This window comes from Rhinolophus ferrumequinum, chromosome 13 (genome assembly GCF_004115265.2).
Source record: "Rhinolophus ferrumequinum isolate MPI-CBG mRhiFer1 chromosome 13, mRhiFer1_v1.p, whole genome shotgun sequence".
NCBI classification, from domain to species: Eukaryota; Metazoa; Chordata; class Mammalia; order Chiroptera; family Rhinolophidae; genus Rhinolophus; species Rhinolophus ferrumequinum.
In genome coordinates this window covers 29,511,035-29,529,858 of record NC_046296.1, presented here as the reverse complement: position 1 = coordinate 29,529,858, position 18,824 = coordinate 29,511,035, and positions in this window count along the sequence as shown.

Here is an 18,824-nt window from a genome sequence, read left to right as displayed (position 1 = left end):
CCTGAGTTCAATTCTCAACTCCACCACTGTATGACCACAATTTATGAACCTTTCTATATCTCTAAAATGGGATACTTATATTTGTCCTGTCTTTCAAATTCACTATGAGGATTAAATATGATAATGGAAATGCAAAGATTTTGAATTCTAAAGAAAAATGTTCTCATAATTGCCAAAATTGCTATTTGATCTACTTGAAAATGGAATGGATATTCTGGAAAAAGCTTCAGATTTATTGTCTCCTCCAGCTATATAACAGGAGTGGCCACCATTTATTGAGCAATTGCTATATAAAGCAATTGCTTTATATAAATTAATGCTAATGCTTAAATGACTCTGAAAAATAGACTTTATTTCCCTTTTTTTTTTTTTTTTTTGCCAGAGAAATGGTCGAGGAAGAAAAGGACTAAGTGAGCTCCACGAGCTCTACCTGGTCAACTAAAACTTGAGCTTCAAAGTCAGTCAACCTGCAAATGGCAAGGCCAGAATTCTCTACCAAAGCCAAGTTAGTTTTCCTTTCTTTCCCCTCCACTAAGTTCTCCTGGTATTTTTCATACACACACTCATCTGCATCACTTTCCCTCTCCCCCCATACCAAGCAAATTAGTCCTTTGGTTTAAAAAAAAAAATCAATCTCAACCATTATTAGATGGTACTTGGGCTTAATCAGAAAGAATCATTTGAGAGAGTTTTTTGGTTTTCATCTGGTTATTAGTGGTCTAAGTTTCTGTGCTTCTGTGCAGATGGAATTAAAATGAACCAACAATGTTCTCTACGCAGTTTTGCAAATCTAAGTACCACCATTTCCCCACTTAATCCTCAGCTTAGTGCTGGTATTCAATGACGGCAAACAAGGATTTTCCACTTGCTCTTCTGTTCCAGTTCAGCTGAGACCCAGACCACTCAGGAAAAACTGGAGCCCTGCCAAGTTCATCTGCCTTTCCACTGTCAAGCATGGAGTGTGCTGATCTGAGGGTACACTGAGATGGAGTTCGGGAAGATAGCATTGATTTCTAATTACTTTTTATCCTCTTCTTTTAAATTTTCTGTTTTACTAATGCTTGATAATACATCTAACTTATTAGTACAATCATACACTTATTGCAAATGTGTGTTTGAAAATATTTTACTGATACAGGAGGATGATAAAAAATGTTTGGAAACCACTGAAGCAAAGCAATAAAGGCATTTAGCCCTGTTGATGGTTTAAATCTCAATTTTTAGAACCCCTGTTATGGACCCCTCCTTTTTTTTTTCATAATCTCTGAGAGTGATAGTTCTTTGGGTAAGATGAGAATGACCATAGCACTACTTTTTTTATTTTATTTTTCCCCACTGATTATGTATCAGATTTTATCTATGAAAATGAATTAATGTATTTGTGCCATTCTCTGTGGCTCACTCTGGTAGTACCGTGCACGTGGGCTATATCTAAATGGTAGAGCACTGACAACAGTCAAAAAGCAGCTCAGCTTCAACTCCCCTTTCTCATATAGCAACCAGAATCACAGCACAGAATCCCAGAAGCTCAGAGCCAGATAATAACCAGATAACACTGAAAAATTCACTTGAGCAATTATTTTTGATTAAGGCTATATGTTACCTAATAATGATTGAGATGAATTTATTTAAACCAAATGACTAATTTTTAATGCTCACTTTTCCAGTTAGTGACCGTTGTGACTCCTCGTGTGACCCCAAGTCACCTTGGATTCACCTTAATTTCCTAAACAGGCATGCATATCCTGTTCATTATGCATGAAGCTCTTTTTGCAATGGTGAGCTTTGTCTCACCTCCTCTTGACTTTTGTTAATCTGACAGCCACACAGTCCTGTCTTGGGGAATCTTGCAAAGCATCTCCAATTCAATAGCATTTCTGTGGTCGAGGGGTTTTATGTCATTACAGAAGTTCTGTAGTTGATTTGAATGTTATAGCCCTGTTGTGGAATTATGTTTGGGCTTTATCCTAAAGGACCGGGAAGGGATTGTGTTTGTTTTGTTTGAACATTTCTTATCACAGAACTATGTTGGAGACAAACCCCAATGACACAAACATTCAAACACCACCTTCAGATGGAATATTGATTTATAAAACAACAGTGCACAGCTGCCAAGCTTCACTCTTGAATACAGAAGGTCTTCAAATCCCAACAAATTACTGGCATTTCTACCAATTTACAAATTAGAGATTCCTCAATATATCTCACAGCTCTTAATATTCCAGTCACCTTCCTTTTCAGCCTTCCCTCTTGAAATATGTGTGGGAGGAGGAGGGGGTGAGTGAAAAAGTAGAGCATTTGTAAAATTGGAGTTAAAAAAATCTAGATCAACTTTTATCCTTAGGCAAATTATGCACAGAGTTAAATTAAACCACTATATGTACTTGTAGATTGAAGAATCAGAGGTGGAGGAGGGGTCAGAGACACTGAGATCAAAGTTTCTGTTCTTTGAACAAAATCCCTTTGAAAAGCCCCCATGCCACCTATTCTGCTTGTTAATGTTTTGACTGGGAGTGTCTAAGGGTGTCATCAGCAGCTGAATATTTTTCATACCTTTTTTTTTTTTTCTGTGTGCAGCTAGCTCTACTTAGCAAAGCACCAGATACTTTGCCAGTTCTGTTATATGTCTCTTAAGGGAATATTTTTGTTAATTGCAAATATTTGATTGACAAACATAGGATGCAATTAGTAGTCAGGCACAGTACGAATGTGCAGTGAACTGGATCCCTGAACCAACGGATCTCAACTCTCTCAGCTTGATCTGCAATCGACTAGAGCATTTCAACCATATGTTTGCTTCAAACTTCCTCTTTCGCATGAACGTTGCATATTTCCCCAAACTAGTTTCTTTTCACGTTTGTTCACCGAGGGAGCTAATTCCTCTATGATCAAGCCAAATAAAGAAAGAAAATTCCTCACAAGTTTCAGGCTGGTGGAGCTCTCTTTGACCATGGCGGTAAAAATTAATGTGGGCAAGATTACACATGCCAGTTGTTCCTTTTCCAAACCCCGGTTGAAAAAAGAATCTAATCTCCTTTGAATTCAGATATATTTTTTTAAATAGCTATTTAAAACAACTTGGCTCTATCTGATTACCTTTATCAATTACATCTTGCTTCTTTATACCTACAGCAAGATGAGTCCTTTCTTTTGTCTTACTATGGTATGTAAAAAAAAAAAAAATCTGTTTTTAAAATATACCAATCATCATTACAGGTATTCTTTATGCCACAAAGCAGTTGAAGTTATTGGAGTCTGATACTGTCAGATATTCTGAGCCCCTTACCTCCCTCAGGGAATTAATTAAAACTCACAGAATTTGGGGAAAAAGAGAGAACCTCAAAACCTTAAATACTGGCTTTAAAAGTGTTATGAAAAATGTAAGCTGCCTTTCTACCTATATGATGTAGAAAACAGAAAGTTGAAAGACTGAAAAAATAACCTGGTTGAACTGGGTTTATGGCACTAAAACACCAGTTGTCAGGTTTTTTCCCCACTGATTGATGCAATTCACATGTTATTTGGGGGGGATGAGATATACAATATGAGCTGCTCTCTCTAAATGATAAGCAAATTGATATCAACATTGTGGATAAAAAGATAAGGAATCTCTTAAGGCTGGAGGACAGCAGACCGCCTGCTTAGGAACACGCTGCAAGTACGTGGCAAATGATGTGGGGCCTTCGGTGAAGATGGGGGACCTGAAACCCAGGGAGATTTTAAATTAGTTCAAGGACACACTGGAAGTGCTCGGTGATATGGAAATATAGGGCAGGAATCCTGACATGCAGCCCATGAAACCAGAATGCTTGTCAAGTCTGTCAATTATAATGTGCCACATTCCAAATAAAGCTTTAAAAATGGGCATCTTAAGGCTGCAAGATGCCACTGAGGTTCCTCTTGACCATCCTCCTTCCTCTAGAAAAGCGGCCATTAATTTTTTAAAAGTAGCTGTCTGTTCCAAACACACAAATAAATGGTATTCGTCGTGTTTGGAATATAAATAAAACCAGGGAAGAGCAAAGTAGGAATCTGGACAAATAAAAAGGCAATCTCATGTTCTCTTGATCTTTTTCTTTTTTTTCTTCCCTTGGAATGACTGTCTCAAGCTCAGTGACCATGAAAATATATGGGATGAATCTGGCTTATGCACTGACATAGCAGGTTCATTGGGTGTTTATGTGCCCTATGGCTTTTACCATTAGTCAAGAGAGCGTCCAAACAGATCACATCAGCCAGAGTCCCATAATTCACATAAGCTCACCGTTTGTCTGGGCGTCATCGATCCTTGGAATCAGACAAAATTAGAGGTGGAAGGGATCAGGAAGGAAATCCACCCATTCAACAGATGCGGCATCAGAGGCTCAGGGAACTGATGACTGCTTTTATCGAATAACTAGAAGTGATTGCCAGTGTCTATCTCTGAATCGTTTGGTTTTAGCACCTTTTCAGGAAGAATGGAGAAAAAGGAGAAATTAACGCAAAGAAGAATATATCGAAGCAGCTATATACACTTGGCTGATTAGGTACGAGCTTTCTGAGATGAACATTTTGTGAAGAGGGAGGGGTGGCTGGGAAGGGGAAAGGGATTTCTTCTTTTCAGATTAGAATAGGATTACACCTCAGTTTAGCATGCCCATAGCCAGAAGCTTTCTGATAGAAAATCAAATGATGTACTTGGTAGGATTGCTACATTTTCAAGGTCTGTGTTTACTCTGTGCTGTCTTCAGAGAAAACTACTTGTCCTCAGGGAATCAAGTCTCTTCAGAGTTTTCTCATTTCTCTCAGTTTGCAGTTTGCCTGCTAATGCTCTGGTCTCTACAGGAGTTCACACCTAAGATGTTAAATGCCTTGGGTAGTGGGACCCTTCTTTTTCTTTACAAACCTGTACTGTTTTTAGCAGGGGCTCTCTGTCATTCTACTAGAGCTTCTCAAACTTAAGTATGCATCAGAACCACCTTCAAGGCCTGTTAAAAATGTAGACTGCTGGGCCTCACCCCCAGAGTTTTCAATTAAGCAGATTTGGGGTGGGCCCCCAGAATCTGTATTGCCAACAAGTTCACGGAAGCCTTTGATACTGCTGGTTCAGGGACCTCACTTTGACAAACCCTGCTTTCTACATAGAAGCAATGTTCAATGTATGTTACTGACTAAAACATTCTTAACTTCAGCTGTATAGAAATGGCTAATGAAAGAGTCTGAGGATGAAATAGTGTCTGGCATGTATTAGCTGCTCAATAAATATTTTTGATTGATTGAGTCAAGGCTTGATGTCACTCTCTATTTACTTATATCAGTCAAAAACAGGCAAACAAACACTTTATGAAGTTGAACAGGTTCCAAAGCATTTCTCTTTTGGCCACACCCCATTATTATAGTGCTCTTTTTCTTATATAATTATCGGTGAAAATAAATTATCTGTAAGTAACAGAAATAAATAGGAAGCTTTCTTTAACATAAGAAGTGAATCTTAAAGTATGCCTCAGTATCCAATTCTCTAAATACAGAAAATCTGCAAGTAGCCTATATATCAGTGTGACTTCAATAAGAAAAAGATCATAGAAATCCTCTGCACTAAAATATATATTTATTAGAACATTCGATGCAATTAAATAGTTTGTTTTAATTTATGAGGAATCGCTAAATGGTTTAATAGGTTAGCGCAGAACAAATAAATAATGGGAAATTTTAAAAACCAGTGCACTCAGTGGCCAGATGTTCATGAGCTGTTTAGAAACACACACACCTGTGTGTGTGTGTTGTAGATATTTGGTATTAAAAAGCAAAGAATATTTTGTGTGCCTTTGTTAGTTTCCTTCCAAAAATATAGTTTAAAAATCTTAAATTACAAGAATCTAAAAAAATTATAACAGGTTTAGGGCTGGGTTTTATATTTCATGATATTCTGTGGGTCAGATATTTCTATCTTTGGTTCTTTATATAAGTAAGAAAAAAGAACTCATTTTCTAAATGAGTTCCTATCATTGAATGAAATTGGAATTATAAGTAGGTCATTCAATTCTATATAACAAATTTGTTTATGTATTTATTTTCATTTAACTTACATCAAAAACAGGTACATGGTTCTTACTATGTTCCAAGCATATTTTCAGTGCTTTACAAGTATGTACTCATTTAACCCTCAAAATAACCCTATGGGATAGATGCAATTAAGATCACCTCCATTTAACAGTTAAGAAAACTGCAGCACAAGTAACTTCAGAAAACTGCCCTAAGTCACATAGCTAGTAAGTGGTGTAGCAAGGATTTGAACCTAAGCAACCTGGTTCTGAGTTCCTACTCACTTTACTTTACCTTGCAATTACCCACCATATGAGCAACACTAGGATGAATACTTCAAGGGATGAGTGACCCTACCTTCACGGAATTTACTACCTCACTGGGATTAAGAATGCTACAGGAATTCATTAAGTGACATGTGCCAATATTTATGGCGTATAGACAGAGTCACAAACTGGGGAACCAAAGATAAAATATGGATTGTGAATATGTTTTATTTCGCTCATATAATATTTTGAAATAGATGAACTAATGGTTTAAATGGAAAAATTTATATTAATATTCCACATTTTCAACTTAAAAAACAAAAACAAAAAACCCTTAGGTTTAGAAACACGGTGCCCAAATTCCTTCGTGAAACAATCAGATGGCACTAAATCCTCTTTTGCTTGCTTTGATACCTGGCAGACATTCACACGAGACATTCACACCTATGCCTTTTTATCAGGTGCACGTCCCTCACTTACGTTACTTGCTTAGCCCTTGAGTTAAGCCCCACGTATATATAGAGAATATATGTACTGGGTGTGAGGAGACCTGGAGTCTTTGTGGAGGTCCCAGGAAACAAAATGTTATTTGCAATAAACTTCAAAAGAGGAGGGGGACAGGTAGTTGTAACAAGACTGAGGTGAGCCATCTGATTCCTTCTGGTACCCTAGTTTTCTGACACTCATTTTTGTGGTGACTACTAATTGACTAGAGTCAAAATATTCTTGCTGGAGTAGTGAATATTGTTTATTCACTGAAGTATTGCTAATCTCATTTCTCTGAACTAGAAAGAAATCTCCCTCTTAAATATGTGCTACATGAAGACAGGAATCGTTTGTTCCGATCAATGTTATATTTCTAGAACTTAATACTGTGCCTGAAAGGCTGAAAAAATTCAAAAGTGAGAGAGGGAGGAAGGGGAAGAAGGAGGAAGGGGGTAGGAGGTGGGTTGCGGGGGGGTTGGGGGAGAGAGAGAGAGGAGAGACAGAGAGAGAGAGAGAGAGAGAGAGACCACCTAACCATGACACCTGATGGATCACTTTCTAAGAGCATTTTCCTTCACTGGTCAACTAAGCATGAATAATAATAGCTGCTGACCACATCCAAGAATAGTACAAGAACTTAGTGGGAATTGTAAGACTGCATAAACTCTCTCCATGTTCACTAAAGGTCAGATTTGTAACTTGTGTTAAGAATTAGGCAGAGCCACAATTTCTGAGCATGTAAGTCCCTACATTACCCACCTCATAATGGAGCCCTTGCTGGAAATGTAGACTTCCATGCCCCATCCCAGACCTAATGGCATATGGAAATTGCTGTTTATGCATACCGGGTAATTTCTTTACACACTAAACGTGGCAGAGCAAATGTTGGTAGAACCACTGTTCAGTGGAGGAAAGGGCTTAGCAGCCAATATTTTGAACTTCGAATCACAAAATTCACACAATCCAATTCAATTCAGTTGAGAAGGAAATTGTACAGTGGCTTTTGAATAAATGTCAAATCAGTCTGTCACTTCCTGATTAAGCTGAGTTTTTACCTGGCTGGTGAGTGCTTTGTTAGCCCAGGTTGATGTATTACCCTGTATCTGCCAAAGCGTCACTAACATTCTTCGGACCCAAGACTAGTGAATCGGTTGTTGTATTTACTCATTTGTTATTTAAATTAGATTTCTTTTTTCTTTTCTTTTCTTTCTTTCTTTTTTTTTTTTTTTTAATTAAGAAGCATGCTTTACTACAGAAGTTGCAAACTTTGGTTTTGTTTGCTGACGTTATGGTTTAAACGAATTTGCATGTCTTGCTGGGCATGCTCTGCCAGTCTGGCCACAGACTCCATTGTTTTCGATTATATTTCACCATGTTCTCGCACACACTGAAGCATAACTCTACTCAATATGGCATCCCAAATCCAACAATTTCTCACCACTTCCACATCTACTACCCTAGCCCAAGTCATTATTCTCTCTCCACTAAATTATTACTACAGTCTAATTGCTGGTCATTCGGCTGCTCTGTTGCCCTCTCAACTATACATTCTCCATGCAAGGACCAGATGATCCTGTGAACACAACTCATTGGCCTCTCCTGGCTTCTCATCTTACTGGAGTGAAATCCAATATTCTTACCACAGGACTCATTAATGCTATTTACAAAATATGTGTAGCTCTCCGCTTAATGGCTGTATGGTAGAATTGTGCTTCCTGTCCACATCTGTCCCTTCTCTAGACCCCCACCATCACTGAATGTGGCTATTTGACTATATATGTCCAATGACTTATTTGTAGAAGTGATATGTCACTTCCACTCAAGGAAATTAATTGCTGAGAAGAGATACTTCAGAGATTTCTTTTCCCCTTCTACAATGACCAGCAGTATTCCTGATAGTGGCTGATCTGTCCCCCTGGTTCCCAGGATAAGGCTGACATGCTGTAGTCTCCAGACTAACTGTAGTAGACATGGTGTGAGCAAGAAATAAACCTGTGGTGTCTTCAGCCACTAAGATTTTGGGGTTGTTTGTTACTATAGCATGATTTTGCATATCCTGACTATTCCTCTGACTTTTATCTACAACACCCTATATGATCTAACTTCCACCTGCCTGTCTGACCTCTTCTCCCACCTCTTTTCCTCTTTCTCACTCTCTTCTAGTATACTTTCTATCCTTGAGGATACCAGCTTTATGCCCAACTCAGGGCCTTTGCACTGTATAAAATGCTTTATGGTTACATCTTTCCATGCTCTCTCACTTCATCCAGATCTTTGCTCAAATGTCTCCGTCTTCGGGAGAATGTCCTCACTGCGTGTCTAAAAGAGTGCCTCTTACTTAGCCCCCTCTCTACTCTTACCTCTTTAAAAAACTTTTTTCTCTGTACCTTACATAATTTCACTTTATCATTTTACTTTCTGTCTCTAACGCCAAAATGTCACCTCCTTGAGGACAGGGACGTTATGTTGTTCACAGATGTTTTCCCAGCACCTTTCTCAGTGCCTGGAGTAGAGTAGATGATTACTAAGCATTAGTCTTTGTGGAATGAATGAGTTTCTTTGGACATATCACCTATCAGTTTTCTGATCTGAAAGTATGGATTAACAGGACCCTCAGCCTACCCCAAAAGGTTATGTTATACTTTTTAGAAGTATACAGCATAATGGGTTTGATTTTCTCTCACCACAATGATAGGTTAATTGTTTCTGGCTAAGGTGTCAAGAAGAAACATCCTAACAATACACTATGCATTTGGGACTAGTGAGTTTGGCTTTTTTGTTCCTTGGGTATTTTACAGCCTCAATCTTGTTTCTTGCGTTGAAATAATTTCAGAAGGAAATATGAGAATCAGCATACACTGGATGGCTGCATGGGAAGTTGAAATCCTTCATTCTTTTCAGAGAAGAATCTGTTTATCATTTATCTTCAAGGCACTGGCAGAGTTTTGCTTTGTCATACAAAGTTTATTGATTCTTTTTGTAGTAGACTTGTTTGAAAATTAATTTGGAATTTAAGCAATGACCTTTTTGAGAAATAGTGAACATTTAATTTTTTATCCTGAGCCTTCTGAACGTTTGGTAATGGGGTATGAGTCACACTGAAATAGAAGCTTCATTTTCCACTCTGAATTTTACACAATACAGTTTTACCTATAAAAGGCAGCACATCTCAGTAAACTCTGGAAATATAAATTTATAATTTCCCCCTTCTTAGAATTGGCCATACAATACAATTACCATAAGAAGATTGCTTTAAACATGCAATTATAAATATGGCATGATTCTATAAATTATCTGTAATTTATTTATAAATCTTCTGCAAGGGCTAATGTTTAACACATGCACATATTTTTTTTTTATATTTCCTTTCCCTTCAGTTCTGTCATATCATTAGATAAATATACTTAACGAGGGTTTATTATGGAAATAAAATAATCTAAACAGTATTGTATGGTCTACTGTATTATGAAAAAGTTATTTTAAAAGCCTATTAAAGTTCCTGCTTGGGCTTGTCCAAGTTCATGTGAGTGAGGAATGATAACCTAGAAGAAAATACCTATTTTGATTAGTCAATCAAATACATTTTCCTGTATTTTTCCTGAATTTTTAAATCAGCTCTTTTCTCCTTCTGATACTTCTTGTCTATAAGTCACAGTCAGATAAAACTGTAAGTCAAGAGAATAATTTCTTCTTCATAACACTGTCAGAGCCTTTTAAAAAGACTAGGTTGTGAGTCAGCTTTTTCATGTACTAAAAAAGCAGAAGAAAATTATATTCCTTCTACAAAAGACTACTCTAAGTTCTAAGCATTAATTCATTTTTGAAAAAAGAAATGTGTTAAGAATATGTAGCTAGATTTTGCGAGTTGTGTATATCACAGGCAAATTTGATGTGGTATTGTCGTGAAAGGGGTGTGTGTGCTTTAAACTTACTGACAATGGGGTGCTTTGGTTTTGATTTATAAAATGTTATTCCCCTCATAAATGAGGCGGAGGAACATTTATGACATTTTTGGATCTGAGAAGGGGCTTAGATGCCTAATCCCAATCTGTTTGACATAATTCATCCACCGTACAATGCTTTCCAAATAAAACAAACAAACATCAATCAAAATAACCCCCATGACTTGAGTTCTGGGATCCTATCCTAATCGTCTCTGTATCCTTAGAACCGAGGTGTACTCTTCACCTACCAGCTGCTGATTAAGATGCTGTATACAAAATGATATACAAGTGACCTATCACCAGAAAGGCAGGGAAACAAACATGGAGGAGGACTCCAAACGATTCTACTGTTTTATAGAAACCACACAACACACATGTACCTACATATACAAATAGAGATGTTCCCTGACAAAGAAGGAGCAGGCAATGTTGGAAGTGTTTTAGCTTTATAACATAAACTATACTGATATGTGTCTAATCCACAGGGTATTAGGCATCCTGTGGTGACGGCATCTGGACAGGTGAAGGTGTTTTTTCCATTGCTTTTCACACAGTCTTTTAAAGGTAACATAAAGAAATAGTTTTCAAGAAAACTCTCTCTTCTCTTTAAAAAAAAAAAAAAAATTTTAAAGCAAAGTCTTTACCTCACCTGAAATAAAATCCTACTAAAAATCTCAACGACCCCAACATATAAAAACCATAAAAGTATAAGTGGAAAATCCCACTCTGCTTTTTTTCCCCCTTACTCACCACATACAGTGGCCCCCATGGTAGTGTCCAAGGTCATTAAAAAGAATATTGGGGTTCCTAGTTAGAAAAGCAGAGACTCAGATCCATTCAAAATGGATAGTTTTAACTGTACCTGACAATGTGTGTGTGTGTGTGTGTTTGTGTGTGTATGTCAATGTTGCATTCACTAACTAAACATATAATTATATATATAGTTTATAATTTATAAGTTTAATAGTTTAAAGTTTAATACTACTGTACACATGTCTGGATCTATACAAATAAACTACTCTTGAACTGGTTGGTAAGGACAAGTAAAAAAAGATAGGAACCATAATTTGGTTCCATATTGTGATTGTGGAAAACAAGGGGTGATATATTTTTCCTCTAGTGGACATATTTTCAGAATTGTGTATGGGGCTTTATATGCACACCCTGTACCATTTATAACAGTGCCACAAATGACGAGGATTATGCTCATTAGCAAACACTGCTACTTTTCTGAAGGGAATGCTAGGCAGACATGGCTGAAATGAAAGTCTTTTTTAGACAGTGGAGACAAACCTGAAAATAGGAATCTACATCTTGGTCCTGTGACTTCAGTGCAGTGTTTCATCAACTGAGGAGGGGGGTTGGAGGGAGAGAGAGAGAGAGAGAGAGAGAGAGAGAGAGAGAGAGAGAGAGAGAGAGAGAGATGATGATGCTTTCTATAATATCGTACAAGCATCACAAAGAAATCTGATGTTCTTCTTAATCAGGCATAGAGCTATAATTTTGCCATCTAGTTTCTCAAAAATATTTCTCAAATGTGAAGAACTTCCGCTCTAAGAAACTAGGGCCACATGTAACAGGAGTGGAGGGAACCAGACCAAATAGTTCCTTAAAAAAAAAAAAAAAACACAAAAGAAAAAAGTCATTTATCTCCACCACTAAATTTGGGCAACTAATTGACATGAAGAAAAGATAGCTTTTTATAAAGAATTAAAACTTAGTTGTCAAGTTGCCCTTCAATGTTCCGCAATCCCCATCTTACCCCATTTTCTCATTTGGATAGCTTGTGTTGTTGTGCTTGTGGTTGTTTTTCTTAAGGGTAATTTTTGCTTCTAAATACTGAGAAAGAATAATCAGGTGCTTGAGAAGTGGTGTCTCTGTTCATCTCCCCACACGTGACTGCTTTCTGTCTGGTGCTTTGTCATGGTGCTTCCAGAGCAGACTTCCGCGGCTTCCTTTGTTATCCTCGCCTGATAAATAAACAGCACAAAATTACCGAACTTATTATGGTAATTGAGAGAGGGAAATGGAATGCTGAGCCTGCCCCCCTGTCTATGACATTGCCATTGCGAAAGTTGGCTAAACCTGAGCTAGAGCTCAGATGCGAGTGCAACATCCGCTCCTCTCCTGTGCCCCCTTTTCTCCTACAGCTGCCCCCCCCCCCCGCGATGATTGTTTTCTGTCCATCTTGAGCTGGGTGTCAGTTCATTTAGATTTACATCAAGTAGTAAATTAAAATAATCACTCAGCAAACACTCTGAGCTCAGTTTTCCCTTTCAGTCAGGAGTTGCGCAAGCTGCTTGAAGCACTCAAGCAGAAAATATTGCTGTCTAGATATTTGTCCTCTGGGTGATAAAGGAGGCATTGTCTTGGGACCCACTCAGGCCTCGGAGCCTATCGTCGCGGTGCATCACAGCTGTGAAGTGCGCTTTGTTATGTGTCTGAGGACTCGGGTTCAGGACCTTGTTTTTCTTGAAATACCAGACTGATCAGAGCTGCATATGTTCGGGGGAAAGCAGGGGTCGGTGGTTCTCTGTCCACATTTTTACTAGATTATTCTTGGAAAGAACTCTGGGAAAATACCCTGCAGCCTAAACCATCCCAAGAGTTTTGCTTTGTTTTAATTCGTTTTCTTTCTTTCTCTTTCTTACATCTTTCCTTTTATTCTCGCCTCCATATTCTGCATTGTTACAGCTCTAGAAAATGCTGGAGTTTATTTATCTGCATGAGTCAGAAACAAAGGCTTGTGGCACTGCTTTGAACCCGGTGCCATAATGTACCAAGTTATAAACCTGTTTCTTTGTGTTCTCATTACAGCACATCTCTCTGCCCATTTAGAAATCAAAATGCAGAGTTCAATCACCTGGGATGAAATATAGAATGGGCTAAAGAGGTTTTACACTATTTGTAAATGATCAGTGGAATCTTACAACAAAACAAGGAGTTGATGTGGGTAAATGAATCAGAATTTTTGCTCTGAATGAGATTTTTTTTTTTTTAAAAAAAGATGAAAATTATCATTTGTACATCTCTAAGCCATTACATTCTTATTTCTGATTTGTTGTAGGTATGTTACTGCTGAGAGTGTTTGAAGGAATGAAATATTTGTTGCTCTAAGTAGTGAGAGAAAAACATCAGATGATGAGGAGTGTGATGGTAGGGATCCGAATGAAAATTGGAATTTTTAGTCAGCTATCTGAATTCTTCCAAATAGCTCCACATGCTTGGCTAATTGACTGCTATTATCGATTTTTTGGCCAGATATTTGGCTCTGTGTTGTATTTGTATTAAAGCCAAGGTATCGATAGCAAATGTAATATTTGATATATTCCTTATTTCTCTATTATGACTAAATATATACCTTCAATTATAAAATTCTCCACTCGTACACAGAAAAGAAAGTACTGTAATTAGCCAAAAAAGGAAATAAATGGGATGGACACATACATATTTACACAGACATACATATGGTAACACACATGACTTCCTCATAAATGAATGATTTCATATTCCTGAGTTTAAATGCATTCCCCTCGAGGGTGTTCTTACTCGGTGGTGATTGGAGCTGTGACTCTCTCTTTATGACCCCCTCCCTATGACCTCAACACAACCAGCTACAAAGCTCACTCCTTAGACCACAGGATCTTTCCATAAGGCTGTATCTAGAAGAACCAGGGGTGCGATTGCACTGGCATTGCTGGGCCCTCAGATTATGCCATGGCCTAGAAAAATAAATGGAAAGGATCACGGGGCCATAGAAAAAAAATCATGGATTGATTCCAGTCATATGTTGTGGTTTGTAATGGTTTGTGTCTGGTAAGTATCAGTTTATTTAGTTCATAAATACACGTCGAAGGAGCCAAACCAGAATTTTGGTTCTGATTTACTTGGACTCCAGAGTCAGGGAGCCTTGTTTGATTCCCTGTTCTACCAATGATAACCGAGTAACTTTGAGCAAGTTACCTAATTGTGCTAGGGCCTCCATTTCTCCATTTCTACAATGGGAAAATGACTGATATGACCCTCATTTGATTGTTAAAATTATTTAATGAACAATGTACTTTAAATGCTTAGAATGGTGTCTGGCATATAGCTAATCAACAAGTAGTTTATAATAATAGTGATAATGATAATAATCCCCACAGCAAGTATACGGGTAATCCTAAACCCAGAGACCACAACTTGGATAGGTTAGATTTGTCCTAGGTTTTCTAAGATTGTGTATACGTCAGAATCAGGTTGTCCTGAATTAGAATCTCCATTCAGCTATTAACTAACTGTGTGCATGGAAAATTTACTTAACTTCTCAGGTTTTTTCCTCTATGTAACAAGATAATAACTATCTCATAGGGTTGTTCCGAATATGAAAATAGATAGTGCACGTAAATTGCTTAGCACAATACATAACCAACAGGGCTGCCCCAAAGGTATGCAGGATCCTGGGCAAAAAAAAAATCTATCTATCTATCTATCTATCTATCTATCTATCTATCTATCTATCTATCTGTCTTTAAATAGCATTACAAAACTCAAGGGCCAATCATTGAAAATTTAGAAAAATGAGTAGAGAAGAAAAAGTTAGGAATTTTTTTTTGTGCAATCAATGCATATGAAAATCTTTCAATGTCCAGGCATCATTTCTTCCTGTTCAGGTACAAGAATCCTCTCTTCATGTTTTTTTTCTTTTGTTTTTTATCTTTAAGATTTACCATTTCTCACTACCATCAACCACCGCCATGAGAAAAATATAGCAATGCTGTTATTCCTTATAATGCCATGAGTGGTCGGAACCTGTATATGTGGAAACAATATAGACCTCTTGTTCTTGCAGTTTCCTAGAACCATTGTTTTAGTGCTAGTTACAACATTACTTATGTCACCTCATCTTCCACTATATTGCCCATGAATATTGGTTTCCAATAATTCTCTCAAAAGTTGTTTCTGTGCACAACTGTAAGTGTTGCCCAGACTAAGTCAAAAAAAAAAAAAAAAGAAAAAAGAAAGAAAGAAAGAAAAAAAAAGTAAAGAATACCTTGTTTCCTGATCGTGGTAAGTTTACATTCAAAATTCTATAGTATATATGTAGAATGATACATCTTCCAACCATGCTTTTTAGGCTACAATTATTGCATCCCTGGAATATTATCTTTCAATGTCTGTACCCCTGCCCTCCACATACTTCCACCAATGGGCAGGTAAAGAAAGAGTAAGGGGCTGAGCAAGGGGAATGGTTCCATCTATATAAGAAATGTCTGTCCTTTGATCAGCATGGCTTAAACCTACTTGGTTTAGTAAGATGTGACCAAATTAATGAATCAAGACATCAATGAGAAGGATCCACTGGCACTATGGAGCAATGCTCTGGGAAGCCCTTAGAGGAGGGAGTTGCAGCCACCCGGAGGACTGGCTGACACCTGGCACAGAGCCATGTGATTTCTCTGGATGTCCATAATGATTAGTACATTGGACAAATGACATCTGTAACTCATTTCCACTACCCTCAGGCATGGAAGCCTGAAGGGAACATTGTGGTTGGTCAGAACATGGGTGGATGAGAGGTAACAAATGGGCCACATACACGGCACAAGCCAAAGGTTGGCAGATCACTTTTAGTAGCCTAGAGTCCTGATCTTCTCCTGTGTCTTACTTGAGAGTCATATAAAATCGGCATGTCAGCACCGTCTGACATGATACCCCAAAAGAAATACTGCACTGAAATCCATTCACCTGGCCACTCTCTTGTAACTGGCTGGCCATGTAGCCCCAGAGCAGCCCAGGATGACGCCATCGATTCAAACCCCAGAGCTCCTGGAGCATCTGATTGACCTGATGATTGCAGAAGGAAGGTCATAACTCACCAAATGAGAGAAACAGGTCAGGACTCAAAAGTATCCCAATCTGGGCTCAGGTTGATCTGCTAACATGGCCAGAGAGAGACTTAGAAAAAATTTGAGAAAGTCATTCCATGGATGGAATAGGATTTTCTTGTTGGGTAGGGAAGGAGAAGGAGGAAAAAGAATTGGTATAGGAGGCAGAGATAACAGCCTTAGCAAAAGAAGGAGGAATGCAAATAGCCTTGTTGTTGAGGGAAATGCCAGGAGCAGGAGTTGGGCTTGCGCAGGGTCTGTTGAGGCCCTGATATAGATGCAGACAGAGACTAGAGGTGAAAATGGGAAGTTAAGTTGAGGCCAGGTTTTGAAGAGCTGTGAGTACAAACTATATCCCTGTAAGTTTTAGGGGTCTATTTTATGCCAGGCTCTGGGCATTGGAGACCCTATTCCAGGTTTGGAGGGAGGAGGGTCGATTGTTGAAAGATTTTCAAGTAATATAGTGATCTGTGTTTTAGAAAGATTCCTCTGGCAGAACCTTCAGGGTTGGATAACAGTGGCAGAAGCCACAGAGATTATTCAGGAGCCACAGAATTACTTCAGGGAAGATGTGACGACAACCTCAATGAGGGCAGCAGAACAATGGGGAAGAGGGGATAATTCCAGATTCTTATAAAGTCAGCAGACTGGGGACTAACTGGATGAATGCTGGGGGAATAGATGGGCCACTTGGTGTTACAATAACTATGAGATCTACTCATTCAGTCAGTCCATGAAATTTTGTAGAGTGGTGTGTCCCCAGGTGCCAGGCCCTGTGTAGGAAATACAGGAGGAGCAGGTCTGGTGGGGAAGGGCTCTCTCAGTAGGAAGATCACCAGTATGTTAAATATGCAGACTGCCAGGCCTCTCTCTGAGGTGTCAGGGTTCTGGAGCTCAGGGACTTGTGTTTTTAACCATGATATGTAGTAACACTTTTCATCAGGAAAGTTTTGGAGACACTGTACAAGGAGAACACCTTTGTTTCTGGATGTGTGGAGATAATGTACATAGAGAGAAAGTATATAAGAATGCCTATTGAGGGGATCCTACTACATACACATGAACATCAGAGGCAGGTAAAAAGAGGTTTGCTAAGCTACTCTATGAGGAAAAACAAAGAAACAGGAGCTAAAAACATAAGAAATAAACTCTCCAGAGAGTACCTTTTTCGAGATCTAAGAAATGGAGCTGGAAACCTCTGCCAACAGGGATGTCTCATTCGTTGATTGAAAGATGGGTTCAGCCTCCCATCTAAATCTAGCTTCAGGCTTTAGCATCGATTATGGTGATGGATACTGTAATTCTTGGTTTTGCAGTGCAGTGCCTGCCTGCATAGAAGCCCACACAAGGCTGATCTGCTGCTCCACTGGAAAGCCAATCCTGATGAAGGCAAAGACCTTCTGATGGGACGGTGGAAGAGAGTTAGAAGATGATTGTGTGTTTCTTGTAATGCTGGCTGTTCTCATTAAAACTGTGGAGTAGGTGCAACTGGATTTTGTTGTACTCCATAACCAGGATGCTTGTGTTACCTGTGCAATTTAATCCTCCACCACTGCGAACCACAGCATACACACACTACCCCACGCAGGCCAAAACCCCAAGTACCTGGGTTGTTCCTGGTTTCTCTAAGATCTAGTTCTCTTTCTCTGCATCCCATTTATCTTTGTTTTTTCCCTAACGGCGACACTGTTTTTATCTGACTACTTGATTTTTGTCAGTTTTAGTGCATTGTACAGCTTACTGTTTCATCTGACCCAGCTAATGTGCACTTTAATAGAATACTTTTGCAGAGACAGTGTCTAAAACTAAAAATGTAACTTTAATGATGAAATTTCTGGTAAGAACAGATATTTTGTTTAGATGGGGAGAAACTAATTAACCAGGACAAGCAGAGGATCCTGATTAATGTTTAGGGAACAGTTCTTTAAAAAAAAAATTATAGACTCCAAATATCAATGCAGGCAGTAACAATTTCTTTATTGGACCATTAGGACATTTAAATGAGATAACATATAAAGCTCCAGCTGTAGGACTTGAAATTCAATAAATATTATTTTTTGTTTACTTGTACCCTCATCTTCTTCTTTGTGGATGCGGGTTGCCCTGTTATCCTTTGCTGTGTATTTCTCCCAAGTTATTCAGCTAATAATTCTATTTAATTCCAAACATATAGAATATAAAGAAGGAACTGAGTGTCAAGCCTTAGAGCTGGGGATTTATATATATTATCTTAATGAAAT